The sequence below is a fragment of the Triturus cristatus genome, chromosome 6, assembly GCF_964204655.1.
Source record: "Triturus cristatus chromosome 6, aTriCri1.1, whole genome shotgun sequence".
In the NCBI taxonomy this organism is placed as follows: domain Eukaryota; kingdom Metazoa; phylum Chordata; class Amphibia; order Caudata; family Salamandridae; genus Triturus; species Triturus cristatus.
The window spans coordinates 545,538,639-545,558,676 of NC_140589.1; positions in this window are offsets into that span (position 1 = coordinate 545,538,639).

Genomic DNA, 20,038 nt, shown 5'->3' on the forward strand with positions numbered 1-20,038 from the left:
GCAGTTCACTTTACCACTTATGGATGCTCCCAAAAATTATTTTGCATGTGGTACGCTCTAAAACAAGCAGGGAAAAACAGCCCAGGGTTAGAAGGACACTCGTGACACTACATACAAGTCTCCTTCCGCGTACCTCTTCACCAATAGACTCTACATCTCCTAGTGGGAAAGTCTTTTGAGGATGTGGGAGGAATGAAATCAGGAAAGTGGCGATCTTTCAATTGAGCCACATCCTCCACCCCTCCAACTCTAGGAACACTTGCCTGTTCCACAACAACAAGGCTGCCTATCACAGATTGCTGAAACTGAACAAAAGTCAACTTTGATGCAGGAGAACACTCCTTGAACACAACAAAAGCATTAAAAGTTGCTAAATTAAAGAGATGGATGGCCAACTTCTTATACCAAACATAAGCCTTACGAATAGCTGTGTAAGGTTTCAACTTCTGATCTACTCTATCAACACCACCCATGTGCTTATTGTAGTCTAAAATGCACACAGGTTCACACTTCTGAAATCTGACACCAAACAGCCACAGGTGAAGTACTCTCATCATGGATGGTAGTCAGCATGTACACATCCCTCCTGTCCACAAATTTCACAGCTAGTAGTTCATCACTACGCAAGGAACTGCACTGTCCCCTCTGAAATTTTCTGCAAACAAGCTCTTTTGGATAACCTTTACGGTTAGAGCGGATTGTGCCACAAGTAAATGTGCCCACTTTGAACAATTCCTTAAACAATTGCACAGCAGTGTAGAAGTTATAAAGGTACAAATGGTGGCCTCTGTTAAACAGTCCTCTGACAAGATCCCACACAATTTTCTCAGAAACTACAAAAGTGGACAGACAACCAGGGGGGTCAACAGTGGAATCCCTACCAGTGTACACACTGAAATTAAAAACATATCCTGTCCTACTCTCAGACAACATATACAGCTTAATTCCATAGCGTGCCCTCTTGCTAGGGATGTACTGCCTAAAAACCAAACGGCCCTTGAACAAGACCAAAGACTCATCAATAGATATTTCTTTCCCTGGAGTATAGATCTCTGAAATCGATCTACAAAGTGATAAAGAACAGGCCGAATCTTAAAAAGACGGTTACAGTCATGGTGATCTCGTGGCAACGTCAAAGAATTATCAACAAAATGCAGCATCCGTAGCAAAAGCAAATCCCGATCACGAGTCATAACTGCAGGAAATATGTCCGTTGCCATCAAGGGACTGGAAGACCAATATGAAGCCATGGACGGCTTCCTTATCAAACTCATCAATAAAGTCAAACCCAAAAACTTCTTCATCTCTTCCAAATTTGTGGGAGTCCACTGGGTTGATGACTCACTGATGGTGGAGTTCCACGCCTCCACGTAGCACCTGTGCCTGGTTTCCTTGCCCCTCCCTCTTCCTTCATGCGGCTGAAGGCGGTAGCTGAAGGACGCGTTCTGGCGGTGTTCTGAAGGACCGTGCTTTTCGACGGACTCTCGGCTGCAGCATTGCGGGTTGCTTGGCCTTTCTGTGGTCTGCCCCTGCACTCGAGGGAAATGTGAGCTGTTATTTAAAACGGCTTTTGCTCGATTGTCGGCGAGTTCTGGTAACTCCGGCGGCTCGACTGTGTGCTGGATTACGTTGGACTGGCTGACTGGGAGAGTCTGCGGAATAGGTGGATTTCGGCGGATTTCCAGCGGAGTTCCAGCTACGCCCCTGTCCGAGAAAGGGGCGGAGTGAGTAGTGAATTGTCATTTTTCCTGCAGTGGTTGGTGCCTCCCTTTACTGTATAGCGGCTACATAGACTGTATTTGAAATTAAGGAGGCCATCGCAGTCTGTTGATGAATGCATTGTGGATAGTGTGACAGGACTACATGTCCCAGAAATCTTGGTAAGGGACAGCGGAATCGGAATTGGAATTGCTCATTATGAGTGGAGCTGTCTGCCCTGCCGCTGCAGCCTTATAATTTTGCATTGTAGCCGCTGTGTGGGTTAGACTCCCGATCTCAGCATTCCTGATCTAGAGGTGAGATGTGATTATCCTCCTATTTTCGCTTTTTTTTTTTTTTAACACTGTAACTGGTTCTAATAATGGGCAAGCAACTGACGGCCAGGGCCAAGGCGATACTACGACGCCAGCAACTGAAAGAGAATTCAGGAAGGGCTAAACGGGCTTGGTCAGTTGCAGAGAAAGTAACCTCTTCTGTTGAGAATTCGGACAGTTCTGGGGAAGGCGAGGACAATCTTCCGAGTGGCAGCCCGACACAGGCTCATCAACAGAACCCTGGAAAATCCGTCATTGGTGAGGGGCAGGAGGTATTGGAGTTACCCGTGAAGGGAATGGACATGGCCCCGTTGGGCCCAGAAGCTCAATGCTTGAATCCAACGGCCTCACTTGAATTACCGGCGTCTAAAGAGGCTACGACAGTCTGTGCTCTTAAAGTCTCTAAACAATTCCCGTTATTTGAGCGGAAGGGCGTAACACATGTCTCTGCTAATGCAGCTGGTATTGGTGGGGCATTATCGGGGGCTCCAACTCTTCCAACCCTTCCAATTCCTTCAATAACTATTTCTCCTTTGAAAGACTTCGAGAATTTAGAGTCAACGATGCCGTCTAATGACTCAGGCGAGTTAATAGCTTCCCCACCTTCAAATATAAGAGCTACTTCTCACAGTGATAAAGAACTCTCTATCTTGCCTTCCAGTAATTCTATGATTGCCTCCACAGGTGTCTCTACGGTATTCCTGCAACCTAAACTAGATTCCATTGGTCCTATTACGCCTCAGAGCCCGATTGCGGGGGTGGATACTGAGACTACTGGGGATTTTCAAATTTCAGTGAAAGATATGTTGAATTTGATTTTGCAAGAAATAAGAGAGATGAAGCAATTTCAAAAGATGGAATTGGAGGTGATTAGTAAGCGTTTGGACAAAACTGAAGACTCGATGGCTTCATTTCCAATTCGACTTCAAGAAGCTGAGATTAGAATTTCGGGGGTGGAGGACAATTTGACCATTATGCAGAAAGAGATGGCCAGAGTATCCAAATTTTCGAAGGCTTTTGAATTTAAACTGGATGAGATAGAAAATTATAATAGGAGATCAAACCTTCGAATAGTGGGTGTATCAGAGAACATTGAGGGGTCGGACATTCGGAAATGGATTACAGCTTTTTTTTCTAGAGAGGTCGTCCCTGAGTTTAAGGGAGACTTAACAATTACGCGGGCGCATCGAGTTCCTGCTCGCCCTTTTCCTAATTCTCCGTTTCCTCTGACTATTATTGTTAATTTTGCTGATGTTCGCTTCAAAGAAATAATTCTATCACAAGCTTTTAAGAAAAGACAATTCCAAGTTAATCCTACTACTAAGTGCCGGATTTTTTCTGACATGTCGGCTGCTGCTGCTAGACGGAGAAAAGACTTTGTAAAGATTCTTCAATTATTCAAGGATAAAGGCGCTCAAGCATCGATTGCACAGCAATCAAAACTAAAAGTCTTGATTAAGGGCAAATTTCATGTGTTTACGGATGTGGATGAGGCACGTGAGATGCTTGACCAGTTGGTGTAGGGCTGGGATGGTTTTGGAATTGGATTTGATTTGGTCAGATGGTTATTGGAGGATCTTCCCTTTCTCTCTTTTCTTTTCTTTTCCATCTTTTTTTACTGCTGCAATTCTGGAGATTATTGCGTAGGGGGGAGGGGCAGGTAAGGAACTGGGGGGGGCCATGGGAACAGGGGCACAACATCAAGGCGCCCTTATGAGAGGGGTTACTGCCATGTGGCCAGCGTGGGAGGGAGGTGAAGGTGGAATACAGGGCCACGGGGTTAGGTGCAAGGGGAGAGCACCTGGGTGGGGGATTGGGATGGGTGGGGGGGAAAAATGGAAAATTGGAGTTCTTGTTGGATGTGATGGAAAAATATGTTGGCAAGATTTTGTTTTTCAATGATTTAAATATATGTCTGTTGGGGGGCTGAGAGTGATTTCCGTTAATGTTAATGGGCTGAATAATAAGAAAAAATGCGATCTATCAAGCTATGGATTAAAACAGAGCGCCCAGCAGTTGTGATGTTGCAAGAAACTCATATTCCCGCGGATAAAATTAACTCCTTTTTTATGTTTAAAACTTGGTCCTTATATCGTGGGTTTTCTTGCGCACAAGAATCTCAAAGGGGGGTCGTGCTTTTTTTAGATCGAAACTTAGACGTAGAGATCATTCAGTCTGAAGACGGGGGTAGGGCGGTGGTGTTGGGTCACGTGTGTAATAAAAGATAGGAATAGACCAATTAATTTTGTTACTTTTTATGCCCCAGTGGAGGATTGTGCCCCCATATATGAGGAGTTATTCCAATCATTGTTGATGGTTCGGGGGGATATAGTTATAGGCGCAGATTTTAATATTCTTGTGGATATAAAATTAGACTCTACTGGTGCCTTGAAGAAACAATTTAAACCAAAGTCAAGAAGGTCTATGATGAAGAATATAGCCTTATTGGATCTTTGTGACCCATGGCGATTAAAATTCCCACAAAAAAAAGAATTTACTTGTTGGTCGGGTAGACATAGATCCTTTTCTCGTATAGATTTTTTTTTAGCTTCTAGGTTATTAAAATTTTCTCATCTGAAATTTTTGCATAATGGCTTCTCAGACTACGCAATGTTGGTAATCGAATTTGAAGTAGGGAAAGAAATTAGGCCCCCTAAGAGATGGATATTCAAAAAAGTATATTTACAAGATAGTAGCTGGATTTCTTTTTTAAAATCGGAGATTTGCCCCGTTTATCGTTCGTAATTCAGATACAGCTCCGCTTCACATTATTTGGGACTCATTAAAAGCCTTTATTCGTGGTATTATAATCGGTAAAGACACAGACGAATGGCGCACTATTAAACAAGTTAGGACTGCACTCTATCTAAAAATTCGTATGCTTACTCTGCTTCGACAATCCAACTTTTCTAGTGTCGCGCAAAATAAATTAAATGAGGCCAAACGTGAATTCAGTACGCTCTATTTTACACAGAGTGAACAGCAATTTCTGACACAATCTCAGAGGATTTATGAGGAAAGTAATTTCTCTGGTAAACTTTTCGCGTGGCAGGTTAAAGAACAAGCCGCCGCCAATCGGATTAATACTCTGAAATGCCCTGCTACTCAGATAGAAACATCACAGTCCGATGTAATAGGCACTATCATGCTCTCCCATTATAAACAGCTATACAGCCAACATTACGAGATAGATCATTCTAGGCTCTGAAATTTCTTAGCTAGATATGATATGCCCTCTTTATCTCAGGCAGATAGTGGTGCAATGATGCGTTTATTTTCTAAGTCAGAATTAGAATTAGTAGTTAAGAATTTACCAATTGGCAAGGCCTGTGGTCCGGATGGCCTCCCAGCTGAATTTTTAAAGGTTTTTTTTAGCGCTTTTTCTGATTTACTATTACAATTAGTTAATTATATGTTAGTGGGCGGGCAAGTTCCAGACTCTTTTGGGGTAGGGACAGTTGTTAGCTTTCCGAAAAAAGGTAAAAGATCCTAAAGACCCTAACTCATATAGGCCTATTACGTTATTGAATACTGATTTTAAGATCCTTACTAAATTATTATCAATACGTTTTAATTTCATTTCAAAGGATCTTATTCATCTGGATAAAAATGGCTTTGTGGCCGAACGGCAATTAGCTACCAAAACACATTTTCTTACTGAGGCTTTAGATTATTTTCAGACAAAAAAAAATCTCTGCTTTGATCCTATTAATAGATGCGGAGAAAGCCTTTGATTCGGTGGTATGGACAACTTTATTTGTTATCTTAAAGCACTTTGGAATTCCTTCACAAATTATTAGTTTAATTCAGAATTTGTACACGGGTGCTAAAGCCAATATAGTTATTAATTCTGTTATGGTGGGCACAGTAGCAGTCCAACGGGGCACCAGGCAGGGTTGCCCCTTGTCCCCTATTCTTTTTGCTTTTTTCATTGAACCGTTAGCTACAGCAGTTCATCAGTCTGGGAATATTCCTCCTCCGATCCCTTCTATGGCAAAAATTAAACTGTATGCCGATGATATTATGTTGTTGATTAAGACGGATATTCAAACTCAAACTGCTGTTTTACAGCTTTTTGAAGAATTCAAAGCCTTGGGAGGTTACCGAATTAATTTAAAAAAAATGGAAATACTAGTTTGTGGTGGGGGGAGGTGGATTTACATGTTGATTTATTTGATTGTATTAATTCAAGACTGAAGAGGTATCTGGGAGTTATGTTTTCCACTCGCGTTTCCGATTTAGTTATGTTGAACTTTGATCCTCTTTTACGTAAGGTTCAATCTTTGTTTACTAAATGGGATTCATTGCCATTCTCCATTTTGGGGCGGGTGGCACTTATAAAAATGTCTATTCTCCCGCTCTTTAATTTTCTATTTTCTGTTATTCCTTGCTTTTTGCCCAGTGGCTTTTTTTCAAAGGTAGAATCGTTATTTTCAGGGTTTATATGGGCAAAAAAAAGTCCCAGGATAGCAATGGGGACTCTTTATGCAGAAACTGAATTGGGCGGTTTATCCGTACCTAATATTAGAGATTATTACAGCGCATATTTTGCTCAATATTTAGAGCGGTTTAAATCTGGAATGCAGTGTCCAAAAGTCTTTATTAACTTTTTTTTGGACCAAATTTGTCATGAAGCTCAGACCCCATTTCCGCTGCATATTCCTAAATCACCGAAACTAAGTCGATACAAGATGATGCTCTTGTTTTTTAAGCGTCGTGACGTCTTTCTGAAAAGATATTCTCTCCCTCAGTTTAATATTAGAACTCCCTTAAGGAATGCTCTAATTTTTTTGGGGATGGAAATTGGAGTTGATACTGTACTACAATGGGAACGATTTGGGTTTTACACTCTTTCAGATTTTTTGAGCGAGGGGGTATGGTTGTTACCAGGAGAGATGCAGTTACTAATCTCAGGAAATTTTTTGCTATTAGGTTCCTATGTTTCGATCTTTAAGACGCTGGAACAAGTGGAGCCAAGACTTATTGATTCCTCTAGTCAGTTATGGGACGATCTGTTTTTGATTCCTCGGATGAGGAAGCCAGGGGCATGGAAACGTTGCTTAGCCCAACATAATGAGGTAGATCTGAGTCAGAAAGCCATTAAAAAATGGCAAGAACAGGAGAATCACGCACTTACTATTAATACCTGGAAAACTTTAAATAAGCTGAATTTTAGTGTTCTTCGAGGATCTAGTTGGAGAAGAATGTTATTCTTTAGTAAATGGCTCCTGTATCGCACTCCTGCTGCCATCGCTAAAATGTACGCTAATACTAGTGCCACCTGTTTTAGATGTCAGCAATATACTCCTTCTAACTGGTCTCATATTATAGCTCACTGTTTTAAAATTGTGCCTTTTTGGAATGAGATTTTCAAATATTTGCAGAAGTACTGCGGCATCCAGATCACTTACAACGTTAAATTAGTACTGTATGGATATGACTCTGATTTCGGTTTGACAGAACAGATGGTTAAACTATTATTTATTGCAATGGCAGTGGCAAGGTCTCTGGTGCTCCAGAACTGGAAGTCAATTCAAGTTCCTTTGTTTAATGTTTGGCTTCAAAAAATGAGGAATGTTAGAAAGAGTGAACTGCGATATGCACAGCGAATTGGTGGGACGAAGAAGTTTGACAAAATTAGGAGTTCTTACTTTGAATAATGTGGGACTCTTGTATTCTGTGAATCATTTTTCTTATGTACTTTTATTGTTTGCTGCCAATTTATGTTATTGTCACATTGAAATTATGATACAAGAACTTCAATAAAAAATGTAATAAAAAAAAAAAGGGAGTCCACTGGGTAGCTCTAGAGTGGGGCCTACGTTTGTCACTGTTGTCCCTCAAAAACTGTTCAGCGCACAAATTAGTCTGCTCAACCATCTCACCCAAAAATACATCATCCATAAACAACTGAAAAAACTGTATAGGCAAAAAAAATTCACAATCCACTCTACACCCTGCATCACCACTAAAGGCAGGCAACACCGGCTGCACCATGTTTGGATCAACCCAGAGTCCAGCACTTCCAGTAGGAAGCCTAGCAGCCTCAGGCTGCAATCCAGAAGCCTCTTGCACCATCGGCACAGCAGTATCCTCCTCTAAAACCGGCACTTCATCCGCACTGAGAGTAGCTTCATCTGCACTGAGAGTACATTCATCATCCGATAATTCCATGTGGAGAGAAAACTCACTGCCTGAATCTTCCCCTCCCTCCTCTCCCTCAGACGCACTGTCAGTCTCATAATCCTGCTCAGAGGAAGATTCAAGAAGCATACCAACCACCTGCTGAGCAGTCATTCTACGGCTAGCCATACTGCTTACTAATAACAGTAACTTGTCAAACAAGTCAACAACAAACACTTTGTAAAATAAGCAATAAACAAAATGCACCTTTATCAGAAATACCTATATGCTCCAGAACGATACCACTCACTTGCCAAAAGCAGGTAAATTCAACACCACCTACTCTGCACAGACACAGTATGGATCAACAATATCCCACTAAAAAAGAAAGAGAAAAGAAAATTACACATAAGACAGTGCAAAGCACATCGCAAAGAATTCTATGCACAAAACACTAACTAAATAAGCTGCCATTCTGACACCACTTACAAAAAAATTCATTCATACATGACAAAAATACTAAATTGGAGAATATACAAGAAAAATGTTTTTCTTACCAAAAAAATGCAACTACGCAAAACTGCAGAACACCACTGTTGAAATCGCGAACAGGAATCAAAAGCTTTACACTAGAATAAAAAGGAGAAAAAACCATTACAATCACATATGCAAATAATGCACCAGTCCACACACAATCCACCAGCCAAGCTAAGGGGTAGCTGAGCCTAAGAGTTTAAATAAAATATTCACCCCCATAAATGTTGAGCAACCCTTGCCCTTGAGGCCACTCCCAAACACTAAAACAAAAAAATAAAAACGCAGGTGGATAGTGGCTTCTGCCCCCCTTGAGGACAGATGGGCCTAAAATCATACTGCTATTCTGCCACCCAAAGAGGGCAGAAACAACCACAATCATCCTCCCATAAAAGGGAGTGACCCTTGTCCAAGGGGCCGCTCAACAACATAAAAAAAAAAACCCGGGTGGCCTAGTGGCATTACAAATAAACAAATCAGCCGGTCTGCCCCTCAGGGTGGCAGAAACGGCCAAATTATTACTCACAAAATGGGAGCAACCCTTGCCCAAGGGGTCACGCCACACCAAAAAATCCCTGGTGGTCTAGTGGGCCCAATTTTAAAAAAACATGGCCATCTGGCCCCCTGCGGGGCAGACACTGCCACAAAGATTGACCCCAAAGGAGAGTGACCCTTGCCCAAGGGGTCACTCTCCACAAATAACTCCCTAGTGGCCTAGTGGATGCAATCGGTCTCGCCTTTGGGACCTTATATGTACTTAGCTATGCAGCACATTAGCCTGCGCCCTGAAACATTTGCTGTTCTTTGACATGGAGGGAAAGTAAGCACCAAACTGCGTGACACGCCAAGTATTGGAACACACGGAGAGAAATATTGCCTTTCAGCGGGAAATGGTATAGTCCAATGCTCTGTTTTTAATATAAAATCTGGGCCTTCAGTGGTCATATCACTGACAATACAAGATTTTTTTTTTTTAAATTATTGTCTATGGGTGCTCGTGGAAGACAATTTCTATGGACTGAAAACTGGAGAATGCTGAAGGGATTCTGGTATTTTACTGACCTCTGCTGGTCGTTTTCTATCAAGAAAGTTAGAATTAGTTGATGAGAAAGAAAAGTCCCTAAGCAGAAGCAGACAAGTCCCAGGGCTGATCACCAAAGCACACAAACCATAAAAACATATAAGTAAATACTAAAGAATATACAAGAGGTCTCAAATGCACAGCCTAAAAATTGCAAAATCTGCCCCCCCCCATGGGGGCAGACAGCCAAAATCATAAGCCCCCACAGGGGACAGGAGAGTGACCCTTGCCCAAGGGGCCACTCCCCACTAAACAATCCCTGGTGGTCCACGGGTATTTTTTTTAATAAAGAAAATCTGCCCCCCCAGGGGGGCAGACAAAGCCTAAAACTTAGCCCCCATAAGGGGAGTGACCCATGCCTTAGCGGCCGCTCCCCCGAACAAAACCTAACATCATGGGCATACAAAAATGGCCCCCAAAGGGGAGTGACCCTTGCCCAAGGGGCCACTCCCCACTAGATTTATTCAATTGGCCCAGGGGGTCGAATACATTTTTTTAAATTTAAATCTGCCCCCCCCCAGGAGGGCAGACAAAGCAAAAATATAGGCCCCCAAAAGGGGAGCGACCCTTGCCTAAGGGGCCGCTCCCCAAAACAAAAACTAATATAGTGGGCTTCCTAAAATATCCCCCAAAGGGGAGTGACCCTTGCCCAAGGGGCCACCCCCTGCACATTGGCCTAGTGGGCCAATTTTATGGCCCCAACAAAATATTCTGCCCCCCCCCAGGGTGACAACCAAAGCCACAACATATGGCCCCAACAGGGGGAGTGACCCTTGCCCAAAAAAAACCCAAAAAACACTGGCGCTAGTGGGCATTCCTGCTGCACGATCGCACGATCGTTCAGCAGGAATGCACAAAAGAGGCATCGAGGGAAAGGAAAGCCCTTTCCTTTCCCCCGATGCCTCTTTTGTTTAAATCCCCCCCTCCCCAGCCCCAAAACGTATCTCTTTGTTCACCGACGCGCAGGAAATAAATGGCTTCCTGCACGTCGGTAAACAAAGAGAACCCTCAATGACGCGGAGAGGGGGCGGGGGAAGGCAGGGGAAGGTCTTCCCCTGCCTTCCCCTGCCTTCGCCGATCGACCACGCACGGGGGGAGTGCCAGCGCTTCCCTCGTGGGTGAGTGTCATGACGAGCTGGGCTTGTCATGAGCACGCGGCGACTGTGTGCCATGACGAGCCCAGCTCATCATGAGCACACAAGGGGTTAACCTGTTCACTGTACAACATGCCCGTGACGAAAAGGAATCTGCCCCCCCGGATCTGTCTTATGCGCTATGTATTGGAACTCGACCATGCGATGTGTTAAAATGGCCACCCCCCGGGAACCCCTGGTGAACCCTGTGTGGTAAACATAATAAAAATAAAAACCAAAGCGAGCTAGACATGGGGCTTTGGTGCCTAGAAGGTGGGTTTCTTGCAGAAGTAGGATATCAGCCCCATACCTCTTAGCTTGACATAACACAGCTCCTTGCTTCACCTTATTCAGAAGACCCCAAACATTCCATGAGTCTACCGTAAGGTCCCCAAGGGGGGTTGCATCACCTGGCGCCATTATCACTTAACTTGAACAAAAGAGCAACAAAGGAATCGAAATCTAGATTGTCTGTCTGCATGTAAGAGAAAAACAATACCAACCAACCAACAACTACAAATCCCCAATGTCCCACCACCCCCACCCGACACTGCCATGAACTAGGAGTATCTGTCGCGCACCTGTCCATTTTTGATGCAGTCCAGTCAATGCTTTATTGCCAGCTCCATGTTTATTTGATAGGCAGCTCTAATGTTGAGAATGAGCTTAAGCTGCAAAGGATCCTCCTCTAAATATACACCCTTCTGTAACCACCATTTCCCTCTTTCTTGTCTATGCAGCTGGCAGTGTGGACCATCTGCTGGTGATGTAAGAATACACTATGGTTCTTGTCAGCACGAATGGTGGCAAGAGAAGGAGGAAATAGCTTAGCAAACACATTGGCCAATTAATACTCCTGAAGTATAACTACAATACCAACCTATTAAAAGAGACCTTTGCACCCCTGAGATTGTGCTCGGGGCTAACCTCTCTCCCTCCCACAGTAAACCTCATATGTGATATTATGACCTTCCTTGCTCCAAATTATTTTTCTCCCACCATTAGCTCTTCATCTTTGCTGAGGTCACCTATATCTTGTTTTCCTTCTAGTTAGACCTGGCACCTTGGCGTGGGTCTCCCTTCCATTTTTTACTGTTGCCTCATGTGTTTTTGCTGGCTGGTGTTAGATGCTTTGGGCACTGTGCCACTGCTATCCAGTGCCACAGTGCACATGCTCCCTATGGTACATTGATGTATGGATTGGTGATTCCATGATTTGCTGGTTTGGTTTACCTGTCAGACCCTAGTACATTGCACCAGGAGTGCCCAGGGCTGGTAATCCAAATGCTGCTAGTGAGCTTGCAGCACTGGTTGTGCCACCCACAGAAGCAGCCTGTTAAAGTGTATCTAAGGCTTGCCATTGCAGAGCCTTTGTGCAGTCTGGTACTGCCATGCTGACTGGGCAAGTGCACCCTTTTGCCAGTCCCTAAACCTTCCCTTTTCTTCATATCAGACACCCCTATGGTAGGCCCAAGGGCAGGGTGCATTGTAAGTATAAGGTAGGACATGCCTTTGTGTGTGTGGCATGTTCTAGTAGTGAATTACAGCCATTTTCGTTTTTAACGATTGCAAGGCTAACTGTTCCCCATAGGCCGGAATGGGCAGTTTGATTATTACATCTTATAATCCTAACTGACTCAGGGAACATGGTAGAATTTTGAGTTTAGTATGCCTGAACTCAGAATGATGAAATACATCTTTTAGTGAAGTTGGTTTTAACATTCTGTGTTTGAAAATACCACTTTTTAGTAGGTATTTTCTTGTCTAACCATCCAAACCTGCCTCTGCTAGGTTGTGTATTCCTTGTCTGGAGTTTGAGTGACAGGGGCTGGGGGATTCCAGGAGACAGGGTGAGTCAGCACAGGGCTGAATAGAGAGATCTGCTTCTAGATGGGTGGGAGGAGTGGCATCTGGGACCTGAATAGAAGGAGTCTTGTCAACAAAGTGCTCCAGGACTGACCAGAACTGGTTTGGACTAGGCAAAGGCCTCTCTGCCTTCAGAGAACAAAGAGAAACTGGGTATAAATATTGGGACCCAAACCCAAGAACCTTAGATCACTTTGGGAAACAAGAAGAAACCTATGCTGAGGAGTTGAACCAGAGAGACTGAGGAGAGACTATCCCTAAGCTTGAGGGATTGGCCTGCAGTGGTTGCTTGACTGCCAAAGAGAGGAGAGAAGGAACTTTGTGTACTTTATTCAACTTGTGAAGGATCTCCAAGGGCTTGAGAAAAGAGTTTGCCTCATGCTGAAGTCTCAGGGACAACACACTTCACCCACCAGCTCCCCAAGAGTTCTTTGGATGTGCCTGCTGTTTTGCGAAGCTTTCCGAGGGACTGCGTGCCGCAAGGAGCTGGAAGCGCGACTCACGAGCAAGAAGCGTGTCGCTGCAGTGCCGCTGTCGCTTCACAACGAGAAAGTGCCTCGCATCGCCGGAGAAGAGGATCGACGTTGCATCAGATTCCGTCGCATCACCGGGAAGCGTGTCGCAGGGCCTGTCGTGGCCCAGAAGAACCGTTGAGTCATCGCAGGGTCCCCTAAGCACCTCGCATCACCGGAGAAGAGGATCGACGTTGCAGCAGATGCTGCCACATCACCGGGAAGCATGTTGCAGGGCCTGTCGCGGCTCGCATCATTGTCGAAGCAACTCGCATCGCCGGAGAAGAGGATCGACGTCGCATCAGATGCCGCCGCTTCACCGAGAAGCGTGTTGCAGGGCCTGTCGCGGCTCGCATCGTTGCCGAAGCACCTCGCACCATCGGAGAAGAGGATCGACGTCACAGCAGATGCCGTTGCATCACCGAGAAGCGTGTTACAGGGCCTGTCGTGGCCCAGAAGAACCGTTGAGTCATCGAAGGGTCCCCGAAGCACCTCTCATCGCCGGAAAAGAGGATCGACGTTGCATCAGATTCCTTCGCATCACCGGGAAGCGTGTCACAGGGCCTATTGTGGCCCAGAAGAACCGTTGAGTCATCGCAGGGTCCCCGAAGCACCTCGCATCGCCAGAGAAGAGGATCGACGTTGCAGCAGATGCTGCCGCATCACCGGGAAGCGTGTCGCAGGGCCTGTCGCGGCTCGCATCATTGTCGAAGCAACTCGCATCGCCGGAGAAGAGGATCGACGTCCAATCAGACGCCGCCGCTTAACCGAGAAGCGTGTCGCAGGGCCTGTCACGGCTCGCATCGTTGCTGAAGCGCCTCGCACCATTGGAGAAGAGGATCGACGTCGCAGCAGATGCCGTTGCATCACCGAGAAGCGTGTTGCAGGGTCTGTCGCGGTCCGCATCGTGTCGCATCAAGAAAAGATACCATCTTTGTTTCTTTGCACCAGATCTGCTTTGCATCACGGCGTTGCGTGCTGCATCGCAACGGAAGCGCAGTAAGAAACTGATGCATCACCTCCCCTCGCAGAGAAGAACTGACGCATCCCCTACACAGCAGTAGGGACCTGACGCATCACCGTTCTTGCGTGTAAGGAACTGACGCATCACCTTCCCTGCAACACTTTCGTTGTATTGCATAATGCATCTTAAGGTACATTTAACCCAAAGTGTCGCATTTTAACATCTGAAGGGAACTAAGCCAATTCTACCATTTTAAGTACAGTATTGTGGATTTCTGTCGTTTGTGGTCTTGTGATAAGACTATATAAAGAATGCTTAGTTTTTTATATAAAACTTGTGTGGTGTCCATCTGTAGTGTTGTCACTTGATTACTGTATGTGTTCACAAATGCTTAACACACTGCCTCTGAGATAAGCCTGTCTGCTCGTGCCAAGCTACCAAGGGGGTGAGCAGGGGTTATTTTAGGAGTGTACCCCATTACCCTGACTAGACGCAAGGGCCCCTACTTGGACAAAGGTACCTACCTCTGCCAGCTAGAGACCCCCAAATCTAACACTTCTCTACTAGACCTTCTTAGGATGATATTTATCACCTAGGTATTTTATGGTATTATAGTTACATTGAAGGGGTAAGAAGCAAGAAAGGCATGCACATGGGTGTGTATTAAGAGTATGTTAAAAGCTTTAAATGTAGTACTATCGATCTTGAACCTCTTTACTTTCAAATAAAGGTCTAGAGTTTGGATTGTGGCCAGTAATGATCTCTCTGGGCTAAATCTCACAAAAAACACAAACACAAATCTTGAATAAAGGTCTGGGTTTTGTACTGACTTCTTCTTAGACAATTTAGGTAGACAAAGTAGATAGAGGCATTCTTATATTTCTGCTGGCTCTCACATTTTCAGGACAGCCTAAGTAGGTGCCTTAAGGAACAATACATTTAGCAGGGACTTCCACGAGCTTCTGAAAAGCTGTGTTGTTTCACAATTCATTGTTTGTCTTCTCTTTCCATCCCAGGGTCCTCATATTGAACATTTTGCTATGGTATTCTGGGCCCCTCCCTTTTCACAACCATATTTCGTTTTTTGTTTTCCCTTCTTGTTAATGAAATATATCTTTATTTCAATTCATTTTCATTGGCTATGTAAAATATCCAATTTGCATACAATGCTGTTACCTTTATGGGCTACATAGTCAACATTTACTGTCAGGTATGTTTTCAATTTTCCTTTTACTTAAAATGTTGACACTAAGGGCCTTATTATGATGTTGGGCGGGCAGATACAGGTCTGACCTACCTCCGTTCGGCAGTCCCGACCGCTGAATTTCGATGCAACCGCACATGGTGCAGTTGCAAGCTAACTTTTCTGTATGGGAGCTTGTGCTGCGGTCAGAAACTGGTTGCAGCACACGCTCCGATACAGAAAAGGGAGTTTACGTTCATTCCTGCACCGTGTGGCAGGCACCTCATGGTGCAGGGATGAACAGGGGGGCTCGGCCACCATCCTGAGGCCACTGTCTAAAGGGGGCTGTGCTAGGGGCCCCCAAAGTCAATTTCCGACAGACTTTCCATGTCAGAAAGCCCGGCATGGAAAGCCTGCAGGAAACCGACCTTCGTAATCTGGATGGCATAATATGCCTTTCATAGCGATTATGTGTCAGTTCCAACTGGCCGATGTGCACCTTGAGCCCGTCAGAGGCCAGCCAGAATGTCCGGACCATTTCAAACCCAACATTCTCCATTGTAATGACAATACATAGGAGCAATGGTCCCAGTAGACAGTAAATAAACAAACACAGCAATTATATCAATCTGAACAAATATTCGAAAACATTCTTAGGTTAGCACAGTGTTATTTATTCACACTGGGCGAATTCAACTTTATAGTATTTTACATTTGTACTTCGAAAAAAAGACTCTAGGCCAGAGAAAAGGGGAGGGGGGTGTTGTGTTTTAAGTGAGGGTAGGAAAGTGATTGGGAAGTGTGAATCACATACATATATTTATTTACAACAAAATTAGCTCATATCTTAGAGCCGAACAAATTCACAATAAACCAAAATAACTCTAATTGAGCGTAAATATTAACAGCGACACAGTGATTAATCGCTGTTGTACAAAAAGGTCAAAGATAAGAGATGTCGACATTTCGACCCCTAGTCGGTAGGTTAATGAGTCCCTTACAGCGGGGTCTTCTTCAGGATAGGGTCAAAGGGGAAACAGGGCTGGACCCTAAGGGATAGAACATAGGTTGATTTCAAAATCGAAAGTTAATCAAACAATTAATCTAAAGACGGGGGGCTAGTGGCTCCAAATTACCATAGAGAAGACTCTCCGCACTGGTTGGAGAGAAAGGTGTGGGCGCATGGGCTCCAACATGAGGCGGGAGCGAGACCACCTGTAGTAATAAGGTGCAAAGTGAGAAAAAGCCCATAGAGAAAAGCACAAGGCCAGAAAATATTAAAACATGTGGCGAAACTCACTCTTGTGAGAAAGCTGCCCGGCTTGTCCACTGGGCCTGGGAATGAATCGGGCTCTGAAAAGAAAAATTACGGGCTATTTCTCTCGGTGCGATTGGGACACGCCAAAGATGGAGCCATGGTGGTGGAGGCTCCATACCCCCTTTTAAATAGCCCGTAATTTTTCTTTTCAGAACCCTGATTCATTCCCAGGCCCAGTGGACAGTGCGACTCCCTATTAGGAAGGGGCGGGCAAAGGGCATCCCTCATAATAGCGACTCGCACTTCAAAGTAAGATTGTTTTGTGTCCTCAAAACACTTGCAGTTTACCACCCATTTCAAATGGGCAGTAAGGGTATGGGTATGGGTTTTTAAGGTTTATGGTAAGAAGGGGTGTTTAAGTTTAGAGCAGTTGTGATTTTGTAGGGCTTAGTTTTTTTTGTTTCTTTTTAGTTTTTACGGTGTTTTATGGTTTAGAGCTATTGTGGGACTTTAGGGTATATGGTAATGCGTTTTTGGGGCTCAGGGTGTTCAGGGGTTCATAGAATATATTTTTATAGAACAACATTATTCCATTATTAGGTAACACATTTATAGAGAACATTTCGGACAACACAATTATGTAAAGTTTTGAAAACAAACTAATGATTTAATGTAATGCTATAATAAATTATTTATTATTACAAAATTAATTTTGTAAACTAATTTTCAAACATATTTATATATACATTAAATTACATCGTAATGCATGATTCTAGCTTGCTGTGCTAGGGACAGATTTACCAACATTTTGCGCTGTGATGCAAACCAGAGAAAAATGTTTTTTGTTATTTACTTTCCAGCACATTGCCTAAAAGTAACACTTGGGTGCCGATTCCAATCCGGGTCAGAGAGCACCCCGACCGAGCCGGATCCGGAGTGTTTTCCGACCGAGCCGGAGTCCTGCAGTCCGACTGAGCGAGTACGATCCGGCCGTATGCTGCCAGACTCGGTTCGGTCAGACTCCCATAGAAGTCAATGGGAGTCGGTCGTACGACGCGTACATGGGCTCCCATTGACTTAATGGGAACATCTCGCAAGGGCGCCCCCTACAGTGGGTACGCGTCGGTGCCATCCGCACCGTACATGCCTGTGTTGGGGGGACCCTTGGGTCTCCCCCTGTGTCCGAGTCGTAGGGCTGCGGGTGACAGGGGGTCCGACGCGGACCCCCAAAGGCAACCACCCGGACGTTTTGCAAGCTGGACCCTACGGCTCACACAAGCTGTCCGACGCGTGCATCGTACTGGCTCGGTCGTAAATCGCATCCATTGCACGCCACTGTTAGCTTACGACTGAGACGCACGGAGCGGTTCGGACTCGGAAACGACTCGATCAGTGAATTTCACTTAGCTCGTTTCGTACTTGCTCGCTCGTACAGCTGTACGAGTCAGGCAGAAAACACGCGTACGGCTCGTAGTTTTTCCGGCCGGATCGCGTTCGGTGCCCTTCCGACCCGGATCGGAATCGGCCCCAGAGTAGCACAAAGCACTGCTTTGCGTTACTTAACATTAAGGGAGCCTTACATGGTCATTCCCATTCAACAGGTATGTGTATGTATATATGAAAAAGATTCCCATCACCCACAACAAGTGGCTCGCTTCATCATTTGGGAACCTGGGAACTTCACCAGAGAACCGTGTTCTACCAGATGGACGTAGATGTCGGTTCAATAATGTGTCCCAAATGTATCTATTGATGTATTGATTAGATCGAAGGAACCATCGGGTAAATGATAGGGGTTGATGATTGCAGTGCTGGTGATAAAGATATGTGCTAGTTAAAATTGGTTAACCAGGCACAAAAGTGTTTTTAATGAAGTGCTACCTGGATACCAAAATAAAACAAGACAGTGCTGTAACAGTTTGAAAGGATAACTGTGTTGGAAAAGACTGGTCAACATGTTTCAGCTCTTGGATACACTGTATCCTAGCTTTCGTCAGGACCAGAACGCTACTGCAAATATTAATGTTGTGACTAAGATACAAAGAAATTTTTGAACATACAACCTGGACCTTGTTTTTTCGGTACAGGGGAATACCTATAAAAGAAACAGCAGTAATCAATTAAAACAGACTGACAAAGTGGTTAAATGTTGAAAATCGGTCAATAACTGCAAATTATTCTGTAAATGGTTTTTGCAAAGGTACCATTGAGTGTACAGGGGCAACCATATAGCCATCATTACAAATAGGAAAAATAATTAGGTTGTCACTCACCCGAATTAATCTGGGTATGTGCCTCACCCCGCCTGGCAACTGCTCAGGTTAGGAGGCACCGCTCTGGGGAATAATGTGAGTATAGAACATAACGTTATAGGGCTACACTTATTGAAATGTTCAAACATCATATAGCGCTGAATTTCACAACTAGGCGGTTAAAAACACGGAAGTCCGGTTGTCAAAAAACATGCCAAAGAGCATTATAAGTTTATGATTTTAAACGTTAAATGAAAGAGTTAAAAGGACAAGAGCCGATGATTTCTGCTGCTGTATATCCTTGTTGTAACTATGTCAAAAGTTGAACACACGTATAGTAAGTATGGAAAATATATATAACGTGTGTTCAAATCAAGTTCCAGTTAAGGCGGTAAGAGTATACATATTTAATTAAATCTTACGCTAAGGTGGCTGGGTTATATTAAACGCAACTCGTAAGACAAAAAAGAGAGAGACCAACTCTGACCAAGTCTCGCTCAAAGGGTCGTGGAATTAGAAGTTGGAAACAAAGCAAAATGTTGAGTTTAGTCTTACCTCTCCGTCGGTACCTCTCGCAGTGTCTGAGCGAGAAGGGGAGGTGTATGCTGAAGGTAGCGAATCCTATTTGAGGATTCACAAACGTCATGTCCGCTAGGCGCAGGAGCACGCCCCGACTGGGGACGTAATCGCGTTTTAGCATGACGTACAAGTTATCTTGGTAAATGTAGTCTGGTTGGTGTTTACGCGTGTACTAAACCCAACTTTATTAAGATCAAAAAGATGTTGACAGGCCCCACTCAACATGACCAGATACATGGAAAAACTGGCAAAATGGCAGTCTCGGTTTGCTTTTACTGTGGAATATCATCTAAAATAAATTCCGATATAGTGTATAAAATCGGATGAACAGCTAGGCATTTGCGTGATAGTACTCGAGACTCAGATCAGGAAAACAGGCGTATTGGATTGTAATGTAATAAATGACTGTTTGACTGTTTATCGAAGACAACGCTGGGCTAATATAGCCTGTGTATGTATCTCAGAGCGAAGTCCACGGTATCTGGTCGTTCAGTCCCACACCATCACTATGCAATTTGTA